This window comes from Phyllostomus hastatus, unplaced genomic scaffold (genome assembly GCF_019186645.2).
Source record: "Phyllostomus hastatus isolate PE091 unplaced genomic scaffold, TTU_PhHast_1.1 phas_scaffold_78, whole genome shotgun sequence".
Taxonomy (NCBI): Eukaryota; Metazoa; Chordata; class Mammalia; order Chiroptera; family Phyllostomidae; genus Phyllostomus; species Phyllostomus hastatus.
The window spans coordinates 57,039,422-57,064,164 of NW_025334041.1; positions in this window are offsets into that span (position 1 = coordinate 57,039,422).

Genomic DNA, 24,743 nt, shown 5'->3' on the forward strand with positions numbered 1-24,743 from the left:
AAAACCCTTTCCCCTTCCCCTCATTATGTCCTTCAACCTCCCCCCTAGTTACCCTCAGTTTACTCTAAATTTCAATGTCTCTAGTTATGTTTTGCTCACTTGTTTGTTTGGTTGATTAGGTTCCACTTATAGGTGAAATCATATGTTATTTTTCTTTCACTGCCTGACTTATTTCACTTACCATATTGCTCTCTAGTACCATCCATGTTGTCAAACAAAGCATAAGAGCTCCTTTTTCCTTTCTGCAGAATAGTATTCCATTGTGTAAATGCACTATAGTTTTTTAATCCATTCATTTACTCATGGTCACTTACATTGTTTCCAGCACTTGGCTATTGTAAATTGTGCTGCTATGAACACTGGGGTGCATAGGTTCTTTTGAATTGATGTTTCAGGATAATGAGGGTATAGTCCCAGCAATGGTATTGATTGGTCAAAAGACAGTTCCATTTTTAGTTTTGTGAGGAAATTCCATACTGTTTTCCATAGTGGCTGCACCAGTCTGCATTCCCACCAACAGTGCACTAGGGTTCTCTTTTCTCCACATCCTTTCCAATACTTGTTTGTTGATTTGTTTATAATGGCCATTCTCAATAGTGTGAAGTGGTATTTCATTGTGGATTTAATTTGCATTTCTCTGATGACTAGTGAAGCTGAGCATCCTTTCATATGTCTCTGGGCCCTCTGTATGTCCTCCTTGGAGAAGTGTCTGTTCAGGACTTTGCCCTTTACTTAATAGAATTACTTGTCTTCCTCGAGTGAAATCATGTGAGTTCTTTATATGTTTTGGAGATCAAACCCTTATCCAAGATATCATTGGCCAATATATTTTTCCATATGGTTGGTTACATTTTCATATTAATGATATTTTCTTTAGATGTACAATTTTTTATGAAGTCCCATTTATTTATTCTTCCCTTTATGTCCCTTGCTCTAGGGGACATATTGGTAAAAATATTGCTGTGTAGCATGTCTGAGATTTTCCTGCTTAAGTTCTCCTCTAGGACTTTTATGGTATCGAACATTATATTTAAGTGTTTTATCCACCTTGAGTTTATTTTTCTATATGGTGTAAGATGCTGATCAAGTCCCTTTCTTTCTTTCTTTCTTTCTTTCTTTCTTTCTTTCTTTCTTTCTTTCTTTCTTTCTTCCTTCCTTCCTTCCTTCCTTCCTTCCTTCCTTCCTTCCTTCCTTCCTTTCTTCTTTCCTTCCTTCCTTCCTTCCTTTCTTCCTTCTTCCTTTCTTATGTAGCTGTCCAGATCTCCCAACACCACTTGGTGAAACACCAATTGTTGAAGAGACTATTTTTACTCCATTTTATGCTTCTTCCTCCTTTGTCAAATATTAATTGACCATAGAGACTTGGGTTTATTTCTGTGCTCTCTATTCTATTCCATTGATCTATGTGTCTGTTCATATGCAGGTAAAAGACTCTATTGATTACTGTGGCCTTGTAAAATACATTGATGTCATGGATTGTGATCCCTCCTACTTTGTTCTTCATTCTCAAGATTGCTGAGGCTGTTTGGGGTCATTTATGAAACCATACAAATTTTTGAAATGTTTGCTTTTTATATGTGAAATATGTCATAGGTACTTAAATAAGGATTCCATTAAATCTATAAATTGTTTTGAGTAGTATGGCCATTTTGATGATGCTAATTCTTCCAATCCATGAACACAGCATATGCTTCCATTTATCTGTGTCATTTTAAATTTCTTTCTTCAGTGTTGTGTGTTTTTTGAGTACAGTTCTTTCACATCTTTTGTTAGGTTTATTTCTAGGTACTTTATTTTTTCTTGTTGCTATTGCAAAAGTGATTTTTTTTCTGATTTGTATTTCTGAAACTTCATTGTTGGTGTACAAAAATGCCTTTGATTTATGAACAATGACTCTATATCCTGCTGCTTTGCTAAATTCACTTATTAAGTCAAGTAGGTTTTGGTGGAGTTTATACAGTTTTCTATGTACACTATCATGTCATCTGCAAACAATGGCAGTTTTGCTTCCTCCTTTCCAGCTTGGATGCTTTTTATTTCTTTTTCTTGTCTTATCACTGTGGCTACTACTTCCAATACTATGTTGAATAGGAGTGGTGAAACTGGACAGCCTAGTCTTATTCCTGATCTTAGTGGGAAAGCTTCTACTTTCTGTCCATTGAGGATGATGTTGGTGGTGGGTCTCTCATATATGGCCTTTATTATATTGAGGAATGCTCTCTCTATTCCCACTTTGCTGAGTGCTTTTATCAAAAATGGGTGCTGTACCTTATCAAATGCTTTTTTCTGAATCTATTGATATGATCATATGATTTTTATCTTTGCATTTGTTTATGTGATGTATTAATGATGTTATAATGATGGGCAGTTATCCATCATTACTATTTCAAGCAAGTTTTCTATTCCTTGCTCCTCTTCTTTTTTTCCTGGTATCCCCATTATATGGATATTACATATTTTGTGTTTTTCTGCAGCTCCCTTAACCAATCTTCATTCTTTGTGAGGTTTTTTTTCCTTTTCCTGATCTTTCTGGGAATTCTTTTTTACCTTGTCCTCCAGCTTGCTGATTTAATTCTCTTCTTCACTTAGCCTGCTTTGGATTCCTTCTACTGCATCTTCAATTCAGAAATGTACTCTTCATTTTCTCCTGGCTCTTACTGATATATTCTACATCCCTTTCATTCTGATGTAGTTTGCAGTAAGTTCTTTGTAGCTTCTCTGTAGTTTTATGTAATTCTCGCTGAGCTTATTGAGCTCCCTTATAACTCTTGTTTTGAACTCAGTGTCAGATAGTTTACTTGCTTCTGTTTCATTTAGCATTCTTTCTGAGGATTACTCCTTTCCTTTTGATTGGAGGCTGTTTCTTTGTGTCCTCATTTTAGGGGAGACTCTTGTTGTTTGCTTCTGCTTCTTTAGTTGATCTGTTTTAACTCCCTGTCTTCATGGTGTGAAATTCTATGGTATGTGTCCTGTGTAACAGTGGTATACTCTCCTTGATCTCCTGAACGTGATGCTCTTGGTATCCCCTGCATGCTATTTATGTTTGGTATGGGTGTAATTGTGTTTTAACTGTCGTTGGGTCATTCTTTTATAGCTCCTTCCCTCTAGCTGACTGACATGAGGTCACTCCACCTACCATGTTGTATGCTGTTGTGCAGGTGATGGCCAGAAAAACAAAAAAACAAACAAACAAACAAATAAACAGAAAACCAAAGAAACAATCCCACACAAGCAAAAGTTATTCCCACATGCAATCCCACTGTCAATAGCAAATGAACCAGAATTAATAAGGGTTTGAAGATATTAAAATTTAAGAAAGGGAGAAGGACTAATATGAGTGGAGAATTGGAGCAATGCGAGAAAGCAAAATTTTCAAAGTAAATAAGAAAGGGAATGAGGAAAGCAGAATGGAGTGAGAGAAGGGAAGTGTATAGTATTAGATTCAATTAGAAATCAAACTAAGAAAAAGAAAATAAAGTAAGAAAGTAAAATTAAAACAAAGCAGGTAAAATAGATAAATACTTAAAAAATAAGAGCCAAATTGGAGAGAAAGTTCCACCATAGCAGTATCAACAACAAAACACCTAAAATTAATATTGGTGGGATGGGAAAAAGAGGGGAAAAAAGAAAGAAAAGCCTAAGTGCTATCTAAAGGAGCAAGAAGTTATTTTGAGATGGTAGAGGGAGAGGGAATACTATGAGTGAGAAATGAAAATCAGGCTAAGAAAGGAAGAAATTAAATTTTGAAACAAAACAAAAAAGAAAAAAAGAAAAATAGGCATGATGAAAGATAAAAAGAAAAAACAAAAAGGCAAAAACATGAACTAAGACAGGGAAAAATTAAAATTTTTAGACAAAAAATTAGAAGAAAGGAACATAAAATGTGAGATTTGAAATACAAAAATAGTGAAGATGTAGAGATAAACTTGAGAAAATACAGAAACAACTACCCTATACACCATCAGCAAGTAAAGATTGCTAAAGGTGCAAAGAGAATGCATATATTTCAAGAGTGGGAAATAAATATGATATGATCATTGGCATGATAGCCAGTTTTGAGAGACTGTACAGGAGAGAAGTAGAGTGCAGAATTGAAATAAGTTTTAGAAACAGAGAAAACAAAACTTAAAATGAAAATAATAAGAGGAAAGATAGAGGCAAAATGGGATAAGAGATGGGAGGAGTAAAATATGTGAATTTACCAATAAAGGAGTGGATTAAAAAACTATGGTGCATCTGCACAATGCAATACTATACAGCAGGAAGAAAGAAGGAGCTTCTACCTTTTGTAACAGCATGGATGGAACTGGAGAGAATTATGCTAAGTGAAATAAGCCAGATGGTGCGGGACAAATACCATATGATTTCATGTATAAGTGGATTCTAATCAACAAAACAAAGAAGCAAGCAAAATATAACCAAAAACATTGAGTTAAAAAACAACAAACTGACAATTACCAGAAGTGGGGGGGAAAGCTGAGGGAAAATGGGGGAAGGTCCATCAAGTAACATGGGAAGGTTCATCAAGGGACCTTCAAGGAACTTGAAGGTCCATCAAGGACTCCTCAAGAAAGAGAAAGTGGGTAGGTGCCCAGTAACCCTCTCACATCTCCACTGCACTCCCTACCAGTCTTATTGTGCTGAAGCTGTTTCTTCTGTCTGTCCATGGTTATCAAGCATTTTCATGGACCACAATTGCTTGAAACTAAACCAATGTCACAAAAAACTACCGAAAAACAATCAAATACATGGAGACTGAAAAACATGTTATTAAACAATGCATAGTTAAACACTGAGATTGAGGAAGTGTCATGACCAGTATGGCTGGATCGATCAGGTTCCAAGAGAAGGCAATGGGGGATTAAGAAATAAAGAGACAGAGTCAAAGCAGGGTCAGGTGGAGTCCCTTCTCCTGGGTGTAGAGGAGGGAACTGTTTATTGGTGAAGACAGGCTTGTTGGGAACCGCCCTGACTGGTATCAGAGGCTGAAACCCCCGCCTAGCTAAGGCTAAGGGAACGCCCTTGGAACCGTGAGCCAGCAAGGAGACAAAAGCTTATCTCCCTGGCAGGAATGCTGCTTCTGCTGCTGAACCCCAAAAAAGCTTGGTCGGTTAGCCAAAGACGGGTAAGATTCCCCACGGGGGGAACGACCTAAGCCAGGCACGATCACTTTGGGAGGCCCCCCAAAAGAAGGACTTGGGGGGGCTGCAGCAAAAGGGGGCGATGGACCCTCGCTCCTCGGCTTTGACATAGCCTGAGTTCTCATCGTCTGGGAGAAAATCTCCTTATCTCTTGGTTACCTAGTTCCCTTGCTCCACCTAAGCCTGAAACAATGACAGGGTAGTACAGCTCGGTACTGAGAAGTGCGGATTTCCCGGGGTGATCAGGCCTAAGAAAGAATATGTAAATTACTGTGAAACCTTCTTTGTTTAGAATGCTCTCAGTTGAATGAGAAGGGTCTTAGGAGGAAGTTAGTTTGTTCCTCAGTCTTACAGCTCTTTGACCCCCCAACTCAATAGACCGGCAGAGTTCTTTGTTTTCTATAGTTCCTTACTTCCCCGAATGAGTACTGTACTTTACCTGAATTATTATGCAAAATGAGCCTAATAAAAGCAGGTACGGACGGTAAATCAGCGCGCTCCCCACTAGGGGGGGTGGCCATTCTGTCCCTACTTCCCCACAGAAACTAGTTTGTCTCTGTGCATGTGTTGTTTTTTCTCGCGTGTGTTTCGGCGAGCCATCCACAGCGTTCCGTGGTCACTGCTGGCCGGTGACCCACGCGCAACACAGGCTGTATATATTGAGCCAGCTTTGAGGCAGAGTATGAGAAAGACAAACTGCAAGGCTAGGTACATTTTATTTTTTAAGAACATTTTCTGCTCCTTCATACAGTGATATAGCAAGCAGGCAAGTCATTCTTTTCTTACAACAATCTATCAGGCCGTCTTCCATAGCCTAGGGCAGCTGTGCTGAACCCAAGGCCTGCTTCCAACTCCTTTAGCATGCAGTATCCTACTTGGCTCTCCACAGAAAGAAATCAAAAAGTTTCTGATAACAAATAAATACAAACACACAACAACCCAAAATCTATGGGACATAAAGAAGGCAGTCCTGAGAGGGAAGGTGCAGCAATACAGACATAGATAAACATATATTTTAAAAAATTCGCCCTGGCTGGTGTAGCTCAGTGGATTGAGCACGGGCTGAGAACCAGAGTGTCGCAGGTTCGATTCCCAGTCAGGGTACATGCCTGGGTTGCAGGCCATGACCCCCAGCAACCGCACATTGATGTTTCTCTCTCTCTCACTCTCTCTCCCTCCCATCCCTCTCTAAAAATAAATAAATAAAATCTTAAAAAAATTCAAATAAATGACCTAACTTACATCTACAAAAACTACAGGCAGAAAAATCTCAGAGCGAGTTGAATGAATGAAATAATAAAGATCAGAGAAGAATTAAATGACATAGAGACAAAATAATAATCCAAAAGAGCAATTAATCCAGGGGCTTGTTCTTTAAAAAAAATAGAATTGACAAGCCTCTAACCCACCACACTCATTGAGAGAGAGAGAGAGACAGACAGAGAGAGAGAGAGAGAGAGAGAGAGAGAGAGAGAGGAGAGAGAGAGAACCCATATACACAAAATCAGAAATGAAAGAGGTAAAATCACAACCAATAAAAAGAATTGGAAGAAGTTACTATGAACAACCATACTACAAGAAACCTGGGCAAAGTGGACAAATTTGTATAAATATGTAATCCTCCAAAACTGAGTCATGATGAAGCAGAAAACCTGAATAGAACAATGTCAGTTGTGAAACTGAAGCAGTAATAAAAAAAAAAACTCCTGGAAAACCAAAGGCCTGGGCTGGATGGGTTCACAGAAAAAGTTTGCCAAATATTTAAAAAAGATCTAACTCTGATTCTTCTCATATTATTCCAAAATATCAAAGAAGAGGGAAGCCTACCTAATTCTTTTTATGAGGTCAGTATTATCCTACATCCAAAACCAGATAAAGACACAACAAAGAAAGAAAACTATAGGCTGATATCACTGATGAACATAGACACTAAAATCCCCATCAACAACAAAAAAATGGGCAAACACATCCAGCAATAAATCATAGTGTAAAAGTAATACACTATGTGCACATAGTGTAAAAGTTTATACACTATGATTATGAGTGATTCATCCCAGAGATGGAAGCATGGTGCAATATACACATATCAATAAATGTAATACATCACATAAACTAAACAAAAAACAAAATCTACATGATCATATCAATAGATGCTAAAAAAGCATTTGATAAGTTACAGCACCCATTTGTCATGAAAACACTCAGCAAAGTGGGAGTGCAGGGAGCATACCTCAGTATAAGAAAGGCCATATATAATAAACCTATACCCAACATCATACTCAACAGGCAAAAACTAAAATCTTTCCTGCTAAGATCAGGCATAAGAAAGGAGTGTCTGCTTTCACCACGTCTACTCAGCATAGCATTGGAAGTTCTAACCACAATGATCAGACAAGAAAAAGAAATAAAAGTCATCCAAATTGGAAAGTAGAAAGTAAAACTGTCATTATTCTCAGAAGACATAATAGTGTACTTAGAAAACCCTATAGTCTCCACCAAAAAACTCCACCAGTAACTGAATTCAGCAAAGTGGTGGGATACAAAGTCAATGTTCAGAAATCAATGGCATTTTTGTACACCAAAAATGAATTTTCAGAAAGAGAAACAATGAAAAAAAACATTTACTATAGAGACAAGAATAATAAATTACTTAAGAATTCTTTTAACCAAGGACATTATACTCAGAAAACTATAGAACACTGAAGAAAGTAATGAAGACATAATAAATGGAAGCATATACCATGCTCATGGATTGGAAGACATAACAGTATTAAAATGTCCATACTAACCAAACCAATCTATAAAGGCATCGTAATTCCTATCAAAATACAAAGGCATGTTTCATAGATCTAGAAAAAATATTTAAAAAATTTACATGGAACCAGAAAAGACCTGAAATAGTCTCAGCAATATTGACTAAGAACAAAGTAGGAGGGATCACAATACCTGCTATCAAACTATACTACAAGGACACTGTAATCAAAACAGTCTGGTACTGGCAAAAGAACAGACACATCAATGGAAAAGAATAGAGAACCTAAAAATAAACCCAAATATCTTTGGTAAATTGATAATTGATAAAGGGGGAATGATCATACAATGGAGTAAATATAGCTTCTTCAATAAATGGTACTGGGAGAACTGGACTGGTATAATAAAAAAATGAAAGTAGATTACCAACTTACATCATAAGCCAGAAAAAAACTGAAAATAGGTAAAAGATATAAATAAAAGTTGTGACACCATAAAAGTCCTAGAAGAAAACATAGGCAGGAAAATTTCAGATATCCCATATAGCAGTGTTTTTGTCAATATATCTCCTAGTGCAAGGGAAATAAAAGAAAACATATACATATTTTTCTTAGTCCCATATACATGGGACTACATCACATAAAAAAATTTCTGCATGGGTAAAGAAAACATCAGCAAAATGAAAAGGGAACCAACTGTGTGAGAAAACATATTTGCCAATGACACATCAGACCAGAGTTTGAATCCCAATACATACTAAGAACTCATATGGCTCAACAACAGGAAGACAAAGAATCTAATTATAAAATGATAAGATTTTGAATTTTATAGACACAAAGAATCTGAATAGACACCTCTCCAAGGAGGACATATAGATTACCCATAGATATATAAAAAGATGCTCAATGTCACTAGGCATCAAAGAGATGCAAATTAAAACTACAATTGCGTTCCACTTCACACTAGTCAGAGTGGGTATCATTAATAAATCAACAAACAAGCTCTGGCAATGGTGTGGACAAAAGGGAACTCTAACAGGTGCACTGTTGGTGGGCATGCAAAGTGGTGCAACCATTGTGGAAAACAGTATAGTATTTACTTAAAGAAACTAAAAATAAAACTGCCTTTTGACCCAGCAATTCTGCTGCTGGGAATATACCCTAAGAATCCTGAATTACCAATTCAAATAACTTATGCACCCCAATGTTCATCGTGGCATTATTTACAATAGTCAAGTGCTGGAAATAGCCTAAGTGCCCATCAGTAAATGAGTGGATAAAAAAACTGTGGTACCTTTACACAATGGAATACTATGCAGTAGAAAGAAAGAAGTAACTTTTACCTTTTGTAACAACATGGATGGATCTGGAGAATATTGTGTTATGTGAAATAAGCCAGTTGGTGAAAGACAGATATCATATGATCTCACCTATAAAGAGGATTCTAATGAGCAAAATAAACTAAAGAACAAAATAGAACCACAGTCATGGAAACTTGGAATAGACTGAAAGTGATCTGAAGAGAGTTGGCAGCATGATAAATCTTGGAAAGAAGGGTAAGGGACTAGACAAAAACATATATAAATGACCCACAAACATGAACAACATGACATGTACAACAGTGTGGGAATTGACTGTGGGTGTGGGTGGTGAAATGGGCAGGGGAGGGCAAAGGGGCAAAATTGGACCAACTGCTATAGGATAACAATAAAATGATTTAATTACATAGTGAGATGAGTGGTGAATCCATCTTTCTTAGCTATGCTTATAATTTTAACAGCTGCCTTCTAAAGAACAAGAGCTCAGAACTCACAGAGTTGCCCATATGGCCATTCCACTATCAGCACCTTGTTTATCTTGTGGCTGGGTTTGAAAGATGGGTAGACTTTTAGCTGGTTGAGAAGGTTTGCACACATAGAAAATTTAAAAGTCTTCCTATTCTTGTTCTTGTACATCTACCAAAGTCTAGGAATATTCTAGTTACATCTAGGGAAGCCACTGTTACCTCTGCAACAGAAAGCAAATGAACATTTAGATCAGCCAATGAGTTTCAAGGAAAAATATAGTAAAAGCTGACACAAAGTTGGATACATTTACAGATGACTCAGGGTTCTGACTTCTTTGTGGTTGTCAATGTGTAGTCTTGTCTTGTCCCTCTAATTTCTGGATGTACAGCACAGCTAGTAATATAACTTTACAGTCTGTTCCTGAGAGGACTGCAGGCATCTGTCTCTACCATGACCTTGAGCTCTTCAGTGGCAAGGATTTGGCCTCATTTTCTTGGTAGCCACAAAGTTTAATTCACTTTCTCCCTGTAACAGGAACTTATGAATACTTGTTGAAATAGATCTGAATCCAAGGCAATAATTAAAGATGATAGTTGTTTTTTGGGACCTCAAGATCCAATTAGGTGGATTTATTTAGAACTAGTCCATTTTTAAAGTACTGCTGGAAAAATCTAGATAATGTAATGTTCCTACACAAAGTGGATTTGTCTAATTCATAGTGAGCAATGGGGAAAGGGTGGGAAATGCTGAACAACAATAAAAAATAAAAATAAAAGAACATTAGATTTTAAAGAGTCCTTAAAACTGATCATACAGTTCTTACCTGGTCATAGAGGTCCTCTGGATACACTTATATATTTTTCTCCTGGAGAGTGTGGATCTTAACTCTTCTAAAATGCATGCATTTTATCTCTATCTCACAAGGAGAGATCCACTTTTATCAAACAAAATTATACTCAAATGTAGTTCATGAATGACAATTCTTTTCTAATTAAGTAAAATAAAAAGAAAAATAGGAAGGTAATATAACTATTGTGCCATAAAGTAATCTTTAGTTAAATTATTTTTAAAAGTAGAAAAATCTTGAATTATCATTTAAATTAATTATTCAAAATACTAAATATATATAATATTATTTATGTTAGAGATAATTTTTAAGTGTTTTTCTTTCTTTTTAATGTCTCTTTAAAATAATTTTTTTAAGTACAGTTGTCTCCATTTTCCTTCAACCACTCCCCACCACTCTAGACATCCCCACCTCCCATCCTCAATCCTACTGCCCTTTGGCTTTGTCCATGTGTCCTTTATACATGTTCCTTGACAAGCCTTCCCCCACATATATAGGCATGTAATGCTAAATCAATAACAACCGTATTCATTATATGCCATGTCCCTTCAATTGTTAGGGAATAAAACTATTAGGGGCATATAAATATGTAGTGATGAAGCAGTTAAAGGAGAAAGAAACAGAGACTGCTGGAGAAATAAATACCAGGCAATAATGAACAGAGAGGAAATGTTAAAACAAAGACAAGAAGAAGAAGAAAATGTGTGGAGAAGAGCCAGAGGACATGTTCATAGAAGTAGAAAGAAAAATACACAAAAAGGACAAGGATAAAAATTGATATGAGGGGAAGGGGAGAGAGAAATAGTAAAAGGAAAGCTTAATGTAAAAGAAACTATGGAATATTGGTTACAAAAATGGATTCTGTTTAGGTTGAAATAAAAACTATACTTCTTACTAATTGTGTATCCTTGGGGAAGTATTTACTAACTTTCTATACAATATTCCTATACTAAATAGGAATAATAGCAGTATCCACCTATCTCCAGAGTCACTGTGAAATGCTGAGACATGATAAACATTATATCTGAGCATTTGTTTTAATTATTGCCTGCTGATCCATCTGGGTCCCTGTTAGTTCACACATATCACATTGACTATTAAAATTATGTGAAAAGCATTTCTTAACATTTGTTATCAGTTTTTCAAGTCTTAAAAACAAAATATTGTCTCCTAATGCCATATTTTTTTAATTCAGATAATTGGTTTGTTTAAAGCATAATTATGGTGACTAGATTACTGGAATAGTCTGAATTTCAAATATCCTTTCCTATTGTCACTATAAGTAAACCATGTGAAACCATATGTTCCTATTTCTTCACATATACAAACATAGTATATTGTCATCTCAACATTCAGGGGACAAAAATTGCAAGGCTATGAACACAAAAGGGCTGATTCATGCAGTTGTCAGTGGCAATGTACATTTCTGAAAGTCTAAGCAAAGCCTACATTTGGGCAACTATATCACCACTGCGACCCTCAGTATCCAAAAGAAATTAATTTTTGAAATTCTTATATGTTCATTTCCATGAACCATTCTGTTGCCTTTATTTTCCCACCAGACAACTAATGTCTTCTAGCCACTTAGAACATCCCACTCTCACATTTCAGATCAACCTTTGAAATAAAAGTTTGGACACACAATGTTCTACAGTGAATTACTCATTAATACGTGAGAGGTGTAAAAAATCCTGAAAGTCAAGATATGTCTCATAAAGGCAATACTTCTCTTGGACAGTCAGACTTTCCGAATTCACAGTCATAAAACAGAACAAATAGGACTTCCAGTCAAGATAGAGGTGTAGATAGATACACTTTGCCTCTTTGCACAACCAAAAGAAGGACAATAAATTTTAAAACAAAAACCAACCAGAACTGCTAGTAATTCAAGCTTTATGAAAGTCTGAAAAACAAGGAGTTAAAGATGAAACATTCATCCAGGCCAGTAGGACGGGAAGAGAGTGGCAGACAGGGTGGAAAGGACTCATGGCAAGGCAGTGGCTGGGCAACCAAAGCTAGCAAAGAGGCAGTTGGCAGAGTAGGTGAGATGGCAGCTGGCAGAGCTGGCAGTCCCACATTTTGGGTGAGATAAAACAGGAGGAACAACTGGGAAGCTAGATAGACCACATAACCCAGGGTTCCATGATAGGGAAATAAAGCCTCAAAACATCTGACTGAAAAGACCTGTGGAGGTTGCAGCAGGAGGAGGAACTCCCAGTCCCATGGGAGAGTTCATTGGAGAGACCAACAGGGTCCTAGAATGAACACAAACCCACCTACCTGGGAATCAGCACAAGAAGGGCCCCATTTGTTTGTGGGTAATGGAGGAAATGACTGAAAGTTGGCAGAGAGTTGAACAAGAAGATTTGCCCCTCTTGGATCCATCCCATATATAGATCATCACAACACAGCAACGTAGGTTACCTTGCCTTGGAGAATACCTAAGGCTCTGCCCTTTACTCTGCAGCAGGTGTCCAGAGAGAAAAAAAAATGGTCCAAATGAAAGAACAGATCAAAACTCCAGAAAAAACACAACTAAGCAATGAAGAGATAGCCAATTTATCAGTCACACAGTTCAAAACACTGATAATCAGGATGCTCACAAAAATAGTTCAGTATGGTCTCAAAATAGAGGGGAAAAAAATGAAGGCTATGAAAAGGGAAATAAAGGAAAATGTACAGGGAACCAACAGTGGTAGGAAGGAGACCAGAACTCAGATCAATTGTTTTGACCAGAAGGAAGAAATAAGCATTCAACCAGAACATAATGAAGAAATAAACATTCAAAAAAAATGAGTAGAGGCTTAGGAACCTCCAAGAGAACTTTAAATGTTCCAACATCTGAATCACAGGGGTGTCAGAAGGAGAAGAGGAAGACCAAGAAATTGAAAACTTATTTGAAAACATAATGAAGGAGATCTTCCTGAATTTAGCAAAGAAAATAGACTTCCAGGAAGTCCAGGAAGCTCAGAGAGTCCCAAAGATATTGGACCCAAATAAGAACACACCAAGGCACATAATAATGGCATTATCAGAGATTAAAGATAAGGAGAGCATCTTAAAAGCAACAAGAAGAAAGGAGACAGTTACCTAAAAGGAGTGCCCATAAGAATATCAGCTGATTTCTCAAAAGAAACCTTACAGGCAAGAAGGGGTTGGAAAGAAGTATTTGAAGTTATGAAAGGCAGAGGACCTAAATCCAATATTACTCCATCCAGCAAAGCTATCCTTTAGAATGCAAGGGCAGATAAAGTGCTTCCCAGATAAGGTCAAAATAAAAGAGTTTATCATTCCCAAGCTCTTATTATATGAAATGTTAAAATGACTTAGATCTAAAAAAATAAGATAAAAATATGAGCAGTAAATGACAACAAACTCAGCTGTTAACAATGGAAACTAAAAATACAAAAACAAAAACAAAAATGAACTAAGTAAGCACCTATAACAGGAATAGATTCACAGAAATGCAGATCACAAAAGGAATATCAATGGGGAGGGTGAGAGTGGAGAACAGGGGAAAAGGTATAGGGAATAAAAACAAATGATAGGTACAAAATAGGGGGAGTTTAAAGGAAATGGAGAAACCAAAGAATTTATATGTATGACCAATGAATATAAACTAAAGTGGGTGTGGGATGGTTGTACAGGACAGAGGGGAATAAAAGGGAGTAAAAATGGAACAACTATAATAGCACAATCAATAAAACATATTATAAAAATAAAAATAAATAAATAAATAAATAAAATATCATGATCTGAACTTGTTGGATTTTTCCTAGATGTAATTAACATAGAAACAACATTGGCTAGAAAAACTGATATGTTTTATTATTATCATTTTTTAAATTGTGCCTTTTTGTGTAACTGACTTAGGGAGAGTTTAAAAAATTTAAACAGACTGACAGTGACCAGAGGGGAGAGAAGAGGAAATTTCAGGGAGGAATGGGTAGGGTTTACAGGAACAAATTTAAAGGACACATGGACAAAAACGAGGGGTGGGTGGTAATGGGAGGGAAATAGGGAGGGTTGGGTGGGTGGGCTGTAATGGGAGTAAAAGGGAGAAACTGTACTTGAACAATGATTAAAATAAAATTAAAAAAATTAAAATATCAATGAGTGGGATTTTCCCATTAAAAAATAAACTAATTGAAATACATAAAACACTGATTGGCAGCAGTAATTAAAACAACTTTATTTCCCCAAGGGTAATCCAACATAAAATTTCATGGAGATATTTCAGTTGAGAAATTCCAAAGTTTTACATAAAGTTTACTCTGATTCACATATAATAGGTGTTACTCCTCCATTTTATCTTAGCTTCTACATCATTTTCAGCAATTTTTAAAAATGTACCAAATAAATTAAATATTACTTTAGTGCACTGGGTACTTCTTAAGGTTGCTCTTAGTCACCTCACCATCACCCCCACATAACTGTGGTAAGTGAGCAAAGATGGGATGATTTTTTTCATTGTTGTTTCTCTTAAAGATCCTCTCATTTGCCAAGGTAATTTTGAACTAAGGGTCATATACATGACAGATGTAGTTCTGGGAAAGAAAGGGAGCAGGGATCAATGTAAACATTAAAAGTTTGAAAAAAGAGATGTGATTCAGAAAATTTGGTTTGAAAATGAGAATACGGTGAAGAGCAGATACAGGTTGTTACCACCAGTCCTCAATGAATGTACCTGATTCTCTGCCAAATTACTGTTTAGCCATAGATTTTTATTTGTGGTTTAATATGTTACCTGTATTTCACACATATACAGTATGTGATATATATGTGTGTGTGTGTGTGTGTGTGTGTGTGTGTGTATCACCTGTGTACCCAATACCCAGCTAATTCATACAAATATTGAAAATTTGTTGAAATCACCTGTATCCCTCTCAGGCCTCTGAGCTCATTCTTTTCCACACACAAAGAGGAAAGCATTATCTGTTTCTTGGTGTTCAGCATATCACCACATATACATTATACCAAGACTATTAGTTTGTTTGTGTATTTTTTAAAATATAATGTAGAATTTCATGAAAAAAAATTTTTAAGATTTTATTTATTTATTTTTAGAGAGGGAAGGGAGGGAGATAGAAAGAGAGAGAGAGAGAAACATCAATGTGAGGTTGCTGGAGGTTATGGCCTGCAACCCAGGCATGTACCCTGGCTGGGAATCGAACCTGCGGCACTTTGGTTCGCAGCCCACGCTCAATCCACTGAGCTACACCAGCCAGGGCGAATTTCATGAAAATTTTTAAAAATTTAAGGAAAATATTTTTTGTTGTTCATCATTTTTCAAAATAATGATCTCTGCTATCAAATAGCTGGGCATTATGGAAAGTGATTTAATTTGGAGGTAATGAAACAGGAAAATTGTATTTTCTACAAGCAATTCAAAATTCCATGAGGGTAGAAACTACACTTCATCCTAGGGTTCTGTTATATTTCGAGTATCTAGTGCAGTTTCCTGGCATGTAGTTGGTGTTCAGTGAATATCTCTCAGATGAACAGATAAAACAGAAAAAAAATATTCTGGCCAAGGTGGAGGTATAGGTAGACACACTTAGCCTCCTTGCACAACCAAAAGAAGGACAACAAATTTAAAAACAAAAACAACCAGAACTAACAGAAAATTGAACTGTATGGAATTCCAACAATCAAGGAGCTAAAGAAGAAACATTCATCCAGATGGGTAGGAGGGGTGGAGACTGGCAGTCAGATGGAGAAGACTTGTGGCAAGGCAACAGCTGACAGACCAGGGAGGTGGTGAATTGCAGACTGGGTAGTTCCACATCCATGTGCAGATAAACTGGAAGGAGCAACTGGGAAGCAAGACAGACTGCACAACCCAGAGTTCCAGTATGGGGAAATGAACTCTTAAACCTCTGACTGAAAACACCAGTGGGGGTTGAGGAAGTACTGGGAGAAACCCCCAGCCTCACAGGAGAGTTCAATGGGGACACCAACAGGGTCCTAGAATGTGCACAAGCCCACCCACCCAGGAATCAGCACCAGAAGGGCCAAAGTTGTTTGTGGGTAGCAGGGGAAGTGACTGCAAACTGGCAGAGACCAGAACAAGCACCATTGTTCCCTCTTAAACCCCTCCCCCACATACAGTATCACAACATAGGAATGTGGGTTGCCCCACCCTGGTGAATACCTAAGGCTCCACCCCTTTCTACGTAACAGGCCCACTGAGAACCACCCCCCCCCCCCGGCAAAAAAAATGGCCCAAATGAAAGAACAGATCAAAGTTCTAGAAAAAATACAACTAAGTGATGAAGAGATAGCCAACCTATCAGATGCATAGTTCAAAACACTGGTAATCAGGATGCTCACAGAATTGGTTGAATGTAATCACAAATTAGATGAAAAAATGAAAGATGTGCTAAATGAAATAAAAGAAAATGTACAGGGAACCAACAGTAACAGGAAGGAAACTGGGACTCAAATCAATGGTGTGGACCAGAAGGAAGAAAGAAACATTCAACCAGAACAGGATGAAGAAAGTAGAATTCAGAAAAAATGAGGAGAGGCTTAGGAACCTCCAGGAGAACTTTAAATGTTCCAACATTCAAATCATAGGGGTTCCAGAAGGAGAATAGGAAGACCAAGAAATTGAAAACTTATTTGAACAAATAATGAAGCAGAACTTCCCCAATCTGGTGAAGGAAATAGATTTCCAGAAGTCCAGGAAGCCCAGAGAGTCCCAAAGAAGTTGGACCCATGGAGGAACACACCAAGGCATGTCATAATTACATTACACAAGATTAAAGATAAGGAAAGCATTTTAAAAACAGCATGAGTAAAGGAGACATTTACCTACAAAGGAGTGTGCATAAGACTGTCTGATTTCTCAAAAGAAACCTTGCAGGCAAGAAGGGGCTGGAAAGTATTCAAAGTCATGAAAGGCAAGGACCTACATCCAGTAAAGCTATCATTTACAATGTAAGGGCAGATAAAGTGCTTCCCAGATAAGGTCAAGATAAAAGAGTTCATCATCAAGCCCTTATTATATGAAATATTAAAGGGACTTATCTAAGAAAAAGAAGATAAAAAATATGAACAATAAAATGACAACGAAAACAGTTATTAACAACCAAATCTAAAAAGCAAACAAACAAAAAACCTACGCAAACAACTAGAACAGGAACAGAATCACAGAAATGGAGATCACATGGAGGGTTTTCAGCAGGGTAGTGGTTGGGGAGAGAGAGGGAATAGGTACAGAGAATAAGTAGCATAAGTGGTAAGTAGAAGATAGCCAGGGGGAAGTTAAGAATATTATAGGAAATGTAGAAGCCAAATAACTTATATGTATGACCCATGGACATGAAGTCAGGGGTGGGGGGAAGCGGGTGGGAGGGGGTGTGTAGGGCAGAGGGGAATAAAGGGAGGAAATGGGACAAGGGTAATAGCATAATCAATAAAATATATTTAAAAAGAAAGAAGAAAAGGACTGATGCCATTATCAATGCTTGATTTGCCAGTCCTCCTGGTCCCTTCTGACTCTATAGTTTCAGTGCTAAAATTAGTCCTTAATTTCAACATGTTAATGGCTGGGGCAATTTCAGTTGAGAAAACTGAATGCTTTTTGTGGGGGAACCAGACAAAATGCAACTATTATAATTGTCTAAACTCTAGTAAAATATAGCCAAGCAGAGCTTTAATTCATTACTTTGGTGTTGAAGATAAAAGGAGAAATTGTTGGGGAAGGGGCTAAATTATCTTGTTTGAATGTTTTGGTTTTCTTAAAATACAAGGTCAATTAAATTCTTTCTAGTCATTAATATGTCTAGATCAAAACAAATGAATTAGACCCAATGTTCACTGTTGTTTTCCTTCAAGGCCCCATTCAGAAGCTCAGAGACATCAATGACTGATGATTTTTATGACAAACTCTGGTCTTGGCATAATGGGGTCCCTCAGTTAGTTTTAAGACCCTTTTATTTCCATTATAACAGCTTTGTTATCCACAACATTCAATGACATGCTGAGTTTCATAGAACTCAGCAATAGCAACAAGATCGTCTTGCTGTTGAAGTGTGCTTTCTGCTGCAGCCAGCACCACACCATCCTATGTTCTTTGTTCAAGATCAGTACTAATGCTGTTTTGATTGTATTAAGTTATAGTCTCTGACTAATGTGCAGACCACTCATTTTTTATTGCTTACAACTAATAAACACAATATGGCTCTGACATTTTGCTTCAAGCATTTTCTTCTATTCTGGCCTTTAGGATCATTATCTCAGGTGGCCATGTCTTGTGAGGGCTTTTGATGATTGTTTTGGGAAAGGAAATATGAAATTTTGCCATCAGAAATGTATTCCTTTATATATTGAAGGCATTTCTTGCTTCACTAGACTCTTCTTAAAATCTGAATACTCCTTCACTAGTATCCTCACACCATAAGAGGACCTAACTCAAACCCAAACCCAAACACCAAGTGGGCAAGGCCCACAACCTTGGCTACTGAGCTATCACAGGTCCAGAACAGCATGCTTCAAGGTACAGGAAACTCTACCAAGAGCAGTAGAGCATAGGCATGTGTAAATTTAGTTAGCCACTATTTGCACTGGACCAAGAAAGGAAAATTTACTCACCTTCCATTTGCCTCAAATGTAATTAAAAGTCATCAAGAGTAGAAATAAATGTAATATAACTGGGTCATTATAGAGTTGTAGTAAACAACTGTAGAAAAAACTAAGATACTACTCCCCTTAGGTAAGAAGTAGGCAGGAAATTGGCTTTAGGAGGAGGTAAATATATGAAGTCACAGTAGTTTTTCTTACCAAATATTATAAATGATATAAGAGCATTGTAGAGAAAGCTTTATTTCTCTCCTTGCCACAAGACAAACCCAGACATTTTCTATGAGCCAACTTCATTTTCACCCTGACTCCTCATCATCTTGGGAGATAAAAACAAACAGCACCCAAGAAAGGGTCTAGAAATTTTATTCTCTCAAAGAAGCTAAAAGTCTTTCTTAAAGGCTCTGAACTGTGTTGTTTCTTTACCAACCTTGTTTTAACAAAGTTTAGCGGAGCAATGAAGCCATTCAAACTTCGTATGCTCTGGATAGGGTGTTTCCTCCTTATTAAACAATTACAGTTTCTTGAGTACTATCTTCAACATTTGCTATTCAATCTCTACTGAGTTCAGGCCATTTACTCAATTAATGTGCCCAAGAACTTAACTTTCCTCACAGAGGTATTGCTGTTTTAACTGACTTTTCAAGTGTCCCTGAAGTCCCTTGAGAGCCACCTCCAAACACATTCTCACTAGCTCTCATTGCCTGCTCTGCTCTGTCATGTTTTGGGGACCAAGTCTAATTCTGGTTGTCCAAGGGGCCCTTGAATCTCCCCTTCCAGGGGAGAGTGTCTTCCACCTGTCACTTGAATTTATGAACATCCCATGCTGAGCTGACTTCACCAGGCCCTCTGAAAAAGCCTTAACAATAATTTCTCTGAATTCAACAGGAATAAATCCCCCACTCCTGAATATCAATTATTACCCCTTCCTCTGCTCTGAGTCTCTGACAAAGATTTTTTTATCTTAAGTTTTGTTCAGTAAACATTTATCAGAGTGGGTTCTATGGGGCATTTATTCTGCAAAGTATTCATAGGTGTCACATGCTACAGACACAGCCTGCATGCACACATACACAATGTACATTTACCTGTACACACTACATTCAATACATACACACTTCCCCTTGCACAAACACACACATATATGCCACACACATGGTAGCCAAATAGGTAGAAAAAACAAAAATGTAAAACAAATATTTAGTATTAGTTCATTAGAACATTTAATATGTTAAAGAACATTACAAAACTTTAAAAAATAAAGTTTTAAAATATTTTTTCTGGAAGTCTTAAAATATTTTATTTTTATGCTATTATAGTTGGCACACTTTTCTCCCCTGTGTTCTCCTTCACCCAATTTGTCCCCTACTTCCAAAATCAGTCCTCTCACTGTTGTCCAGGTCCATGGGTCTTTCATTTAACCCCTTCAAGGGTTCATCAACTAATCCCTTCACTTTCCTTCACTCAGTCCTCACCTCCCCCAACACTCTTACAGCTGTAAGCCTGATCCAAGACTCTGGGCTCCTGGTTCTCGTTTGTTCATTAGTTTATTTTGTTAATTAGGTTCCTCTTATAAGTGATATCATATGGTATTTGTCTTTCACCAACTGGCTTATTTCACTAGATTTAATAGTCTCCAGTTCCATCCATGCTATTGCAAAAGATAGAGGTTCCTTCATTCTTTCTGATGAATAGTATTTTATTGTGTAGATGTACCACAGTTTTTTTATCCACTCATCTACTGATGGGTTCTTAGGCTGTTTCCAAATCTTGGCTATTGTAATTACCACTGCTCTGAATACATGAGTGCAGAATTTCTTTGACTTGGGGTTTTGGATTTCTTTTGGTATATTCCCAGCAGTAAAACTGCTGGGTTAAAGAGAGTTTCATTTTTAGGATTTTTGAGGAAATTTCATACTATTTTCCACAGTCCAATGCACCAGTCTGAATTTCACCAACGGTGTATTAGGGTTTCTTTTTCTCCACACCCTTTCCAGCACTTCTTGTTTTGTAAGTAAAAGACATTCTGACTGTGTGAGGTGAGCCTCCTTGTGGTTTTAATTTACATCTCTCTGATTGATAGTTATGTTGAGCATCTTTTCATATGTCTGTGGGCCATCTGTATGTCCTCATGGAAAGCTATCTGTTCAGGTCCTTTGCTCCATATACACTGGAATATTTGTCTTTCTGTTGTTGATTTGTATAAGTTCCATATTTTTTTGGAGTTTAAAACCTTGTCTGATGTATACTTGGTAAACATGTTCTCCCTTACACTTAGTTCCCTTTTCATTTTGATGATGGTATTTCTAGTTGTGCAGAAAATTTTTGATTTGTTGCAGTCCCATTTGTTTATTTTTTTCCTTTATTTCCCTTGCCCTTGGATATATAGTGGTAAAAGTATCACAAGATATCCAAAATCTTACTGCCTTCATTTTACTCTATGATTTTTATTGTATCACAGCTTACATTTAAGTCTTTTTATCCTTTTTAAATTTATTCTGGTATATGGTGTAAGATTATGGTCTAGTTTCATCTTTTTGCATGTACTAGTCCTATTATCCCAAAATCATTTACTGAAGAGACTGTCTTTACTCCATTGTATGCTTTTGCCTCATTTGTCAAATTTTACTTAACCATAAAGACATGGGTTTATTTCTAGGCTCTCTACTCTCTTCCATTGAACTATGAATCTGTTCCTATGCCAATGTCAGTCAGTTTTGATTACAGTGGCCTTGTAGTATAGTTTTATATCAGGTATTATGATAACTAAAACTTTGTTCTTCTTTCTCAAGATTGCTGATAATATTCTGGGTCATTTTTTGCTTCCATATACATTTTTGGAATAGTTGTTCCAAAACAGGTTTGGGAAATATACCATTGGTATCTTTACAAGAATTGCATTGAATCTATAGAATACTTTGGGTAGTATAGACATTTTAATGATGTTAGTTCTTTGAATCCATGAACAAGGTATATATATGCTCACTTATTTGTATCATCCTATAGTTTTCTGAGTACAGTTTTTTACATGATTGACTACATTTATCCCTAGGTACTTTTTTGTTGCAATAATATATATGTTTGTTGTCTTAGTTTCTCTTTATATGGTTATTGATATATAAAAATACCACTGATTTACAAATGTTCATTTCACATCTTGTTACTTTATGAATTCATTTATTAGTTCTAGGAGTTTTTTAAAGAGCCCATAGGCTTTTCTTTGTATGATATGAAGTCATCCATGAGTAATCACATCTTTACTTCTACTTTACAATTTGAATGGCTTTTATTTTTCTTTTCTCTGATCACTGTGGCTAGTACTTATAGTACTATGTTGAATAAGAGTAGTGATGTTGGACAACCATGTCTTGTTCCCGATCTAAGGAGAAGTTCTCTTTGTGTTTGCCCTTTGAGTATGATGTTTGCAGTAGGTATTTTGTGTATTTTGTATACAGCCATTATTATAAATAATTATGCTCTCTTTATTCCCATGTTGTTAGTACTTTTCTCCCAAATGGGTGCTGTATTTTTCAAGTGCTTTTTCCACAACTATTATAATTACCATGTGATTTTTGCTTTTCATTTTGTTTATGTTATGTGTCACATTTTTGATTTGCAGATGTTGACCATCCTTGCATCACTGGAATAAACCTCAATCATGGGGTATACTATTTTTTTATTTATTGCTGGATCTGGTATGATAATATTTTAAGAGGATTTTAGCATCTATGTTCATCAATGATATTGGCTTGTAATTTTCTTTATTTGTTGTGTCTTTACCTGGCTTTGGAATTAGGATAATACTGACCTCATAAAAAAAGTTTGCAAGTCTTCTTTCAACTTGAATTTTTTGGAACAGTTTGAGAAGAATAGGAGTTAGTTTTAATTTAAGTGGTTGTAAAATTTGCCTGTGAAGCCATTGGTCCACCACCTTTCTGTGCATGGAGTTTTTTTATTACTGTTTCAATTTAACTAGTCATTATTGGTCTACTCAAGTTTTCTGCTTGTTCTTGATTCAATTCTGGAATACTGTGTGTTTCTAGAAAATAATCCATTTCACCTAGGTTACCCAATTTCTTGGTATATAGTTCATAGTAATTTCTTATGATCCATTGCATTACTGTGGTATCACTACTATTTCTCCCCTTTCATTTCTTATTGTATTTATTTAGAACCTTTCTCTTTTTTTCTTGATGAGTCTGATCAAAGTTTTTTTCAATTTTGTTTATCTTTCCAAACAACCAGTTTCTGGATTCATTGACCTGTTATGTTTTTTAGACTCTATTTCATTTATTTATGCTCTGATCTTGATTATTTCCTTCCTTCTTCGTGCTCTGTGCTATGTTTGTTTTTGTTCCTTTAGTTCTTTTATATATAGGGTTAGGTTGATTATTTAAAATTTTTCTATAGTTTTAGGTATGCCTAAATTCTATGAACTTCCCCTTCTAGACTCTTTTCACTGTGTCCCATAGGTTTTGGATTTTTGTGTGTTCATTTCATTTGTTTCCAGGTACTTTTTTATTTCATTGTTAACCCATTCCTTTTTACTTTATTTTATTTTATTTTATTTTAAATTTTATTTTAATCATTGTTTAAGTACAGTTTTCTGTGCTTTACTCCCATTCCAGCCCACCCATCCCTCCCCACCTCCCTCCCATTTCCACAGCACCCTCCCCCCTAGTTTTTGTCTGTGTGTCCTTTATACTTCTTCCTGTAAACTCTTCCCCTTTTCTCCTGAAATTCCTTCCCCTCTGGTCAGCCTATTCTCTATTTCAGTGTGTTTGGTTATATTTTGCTTGCTTGTTTGTTTTGTTGTTTAGGTTCCTGTTAAAGGTGAGATCATATGGTATTTGTCTTTCACTGCCTGGCTTATTTTGCTTAGCATAATGCTTTCCAGCTCCATCCAAGCTGTTGCAAAAGGATAGGATCTCCTTCTTTCTTTCTGCTGCATAGAATTCCATTGTGTAAATGTACCATACTTTTATGATCCATTCATTTACTGGTGTACACCTAGGTTTCTTACAGCACTTAGCTATAGTAAATTGTGCTGCTATGAACATTGGGGTGCATAGGTTCTTTTGCATTGGTGTTTCAGAGTTCTTAGGATATAGTCTCAGCAGTGGAATTGCTGGATCAAAAGGCAGATCCATTTTTAGTTTTCTTAGAAAATTCCATATTGTTTTCTATGGTGGTTGTACCAGTCTTCAATCCCACCAACAGTACACTAGGGTTCCCGTTTTCCCACAACCTCTCCAACACCTGTTGTTGCTTTCTTTATGATGGCCATTCTGACTGGTGTGAAGTGGTATTTCACTGTAGTTTTAATTTGCATGTCTCTGATAGGTAGTGACACTGAGCATCTTTTCTTATGTCTCTGGACCCTCTGTATGTCCTCTTTGGAGAAGTGTCGGTTCAAGTCCTTTGCCCATTTTTTAATTGGGTTGCTTGTCTTCTTACAGTGGAGTCGTGTAAATTCTTTCTATATTTTGGAGATTAAACCCTTGTCTGAGGTATCATTGGCAAATAGGTTTTCCCATATGGTTGGTTCACTTTTTATTTTAATACTGTTTTCTTTAGCTGTGCAGAAGCTTTTTATTTTGATGAGATCCCATTTGTTTATTCTTTCCTTTAT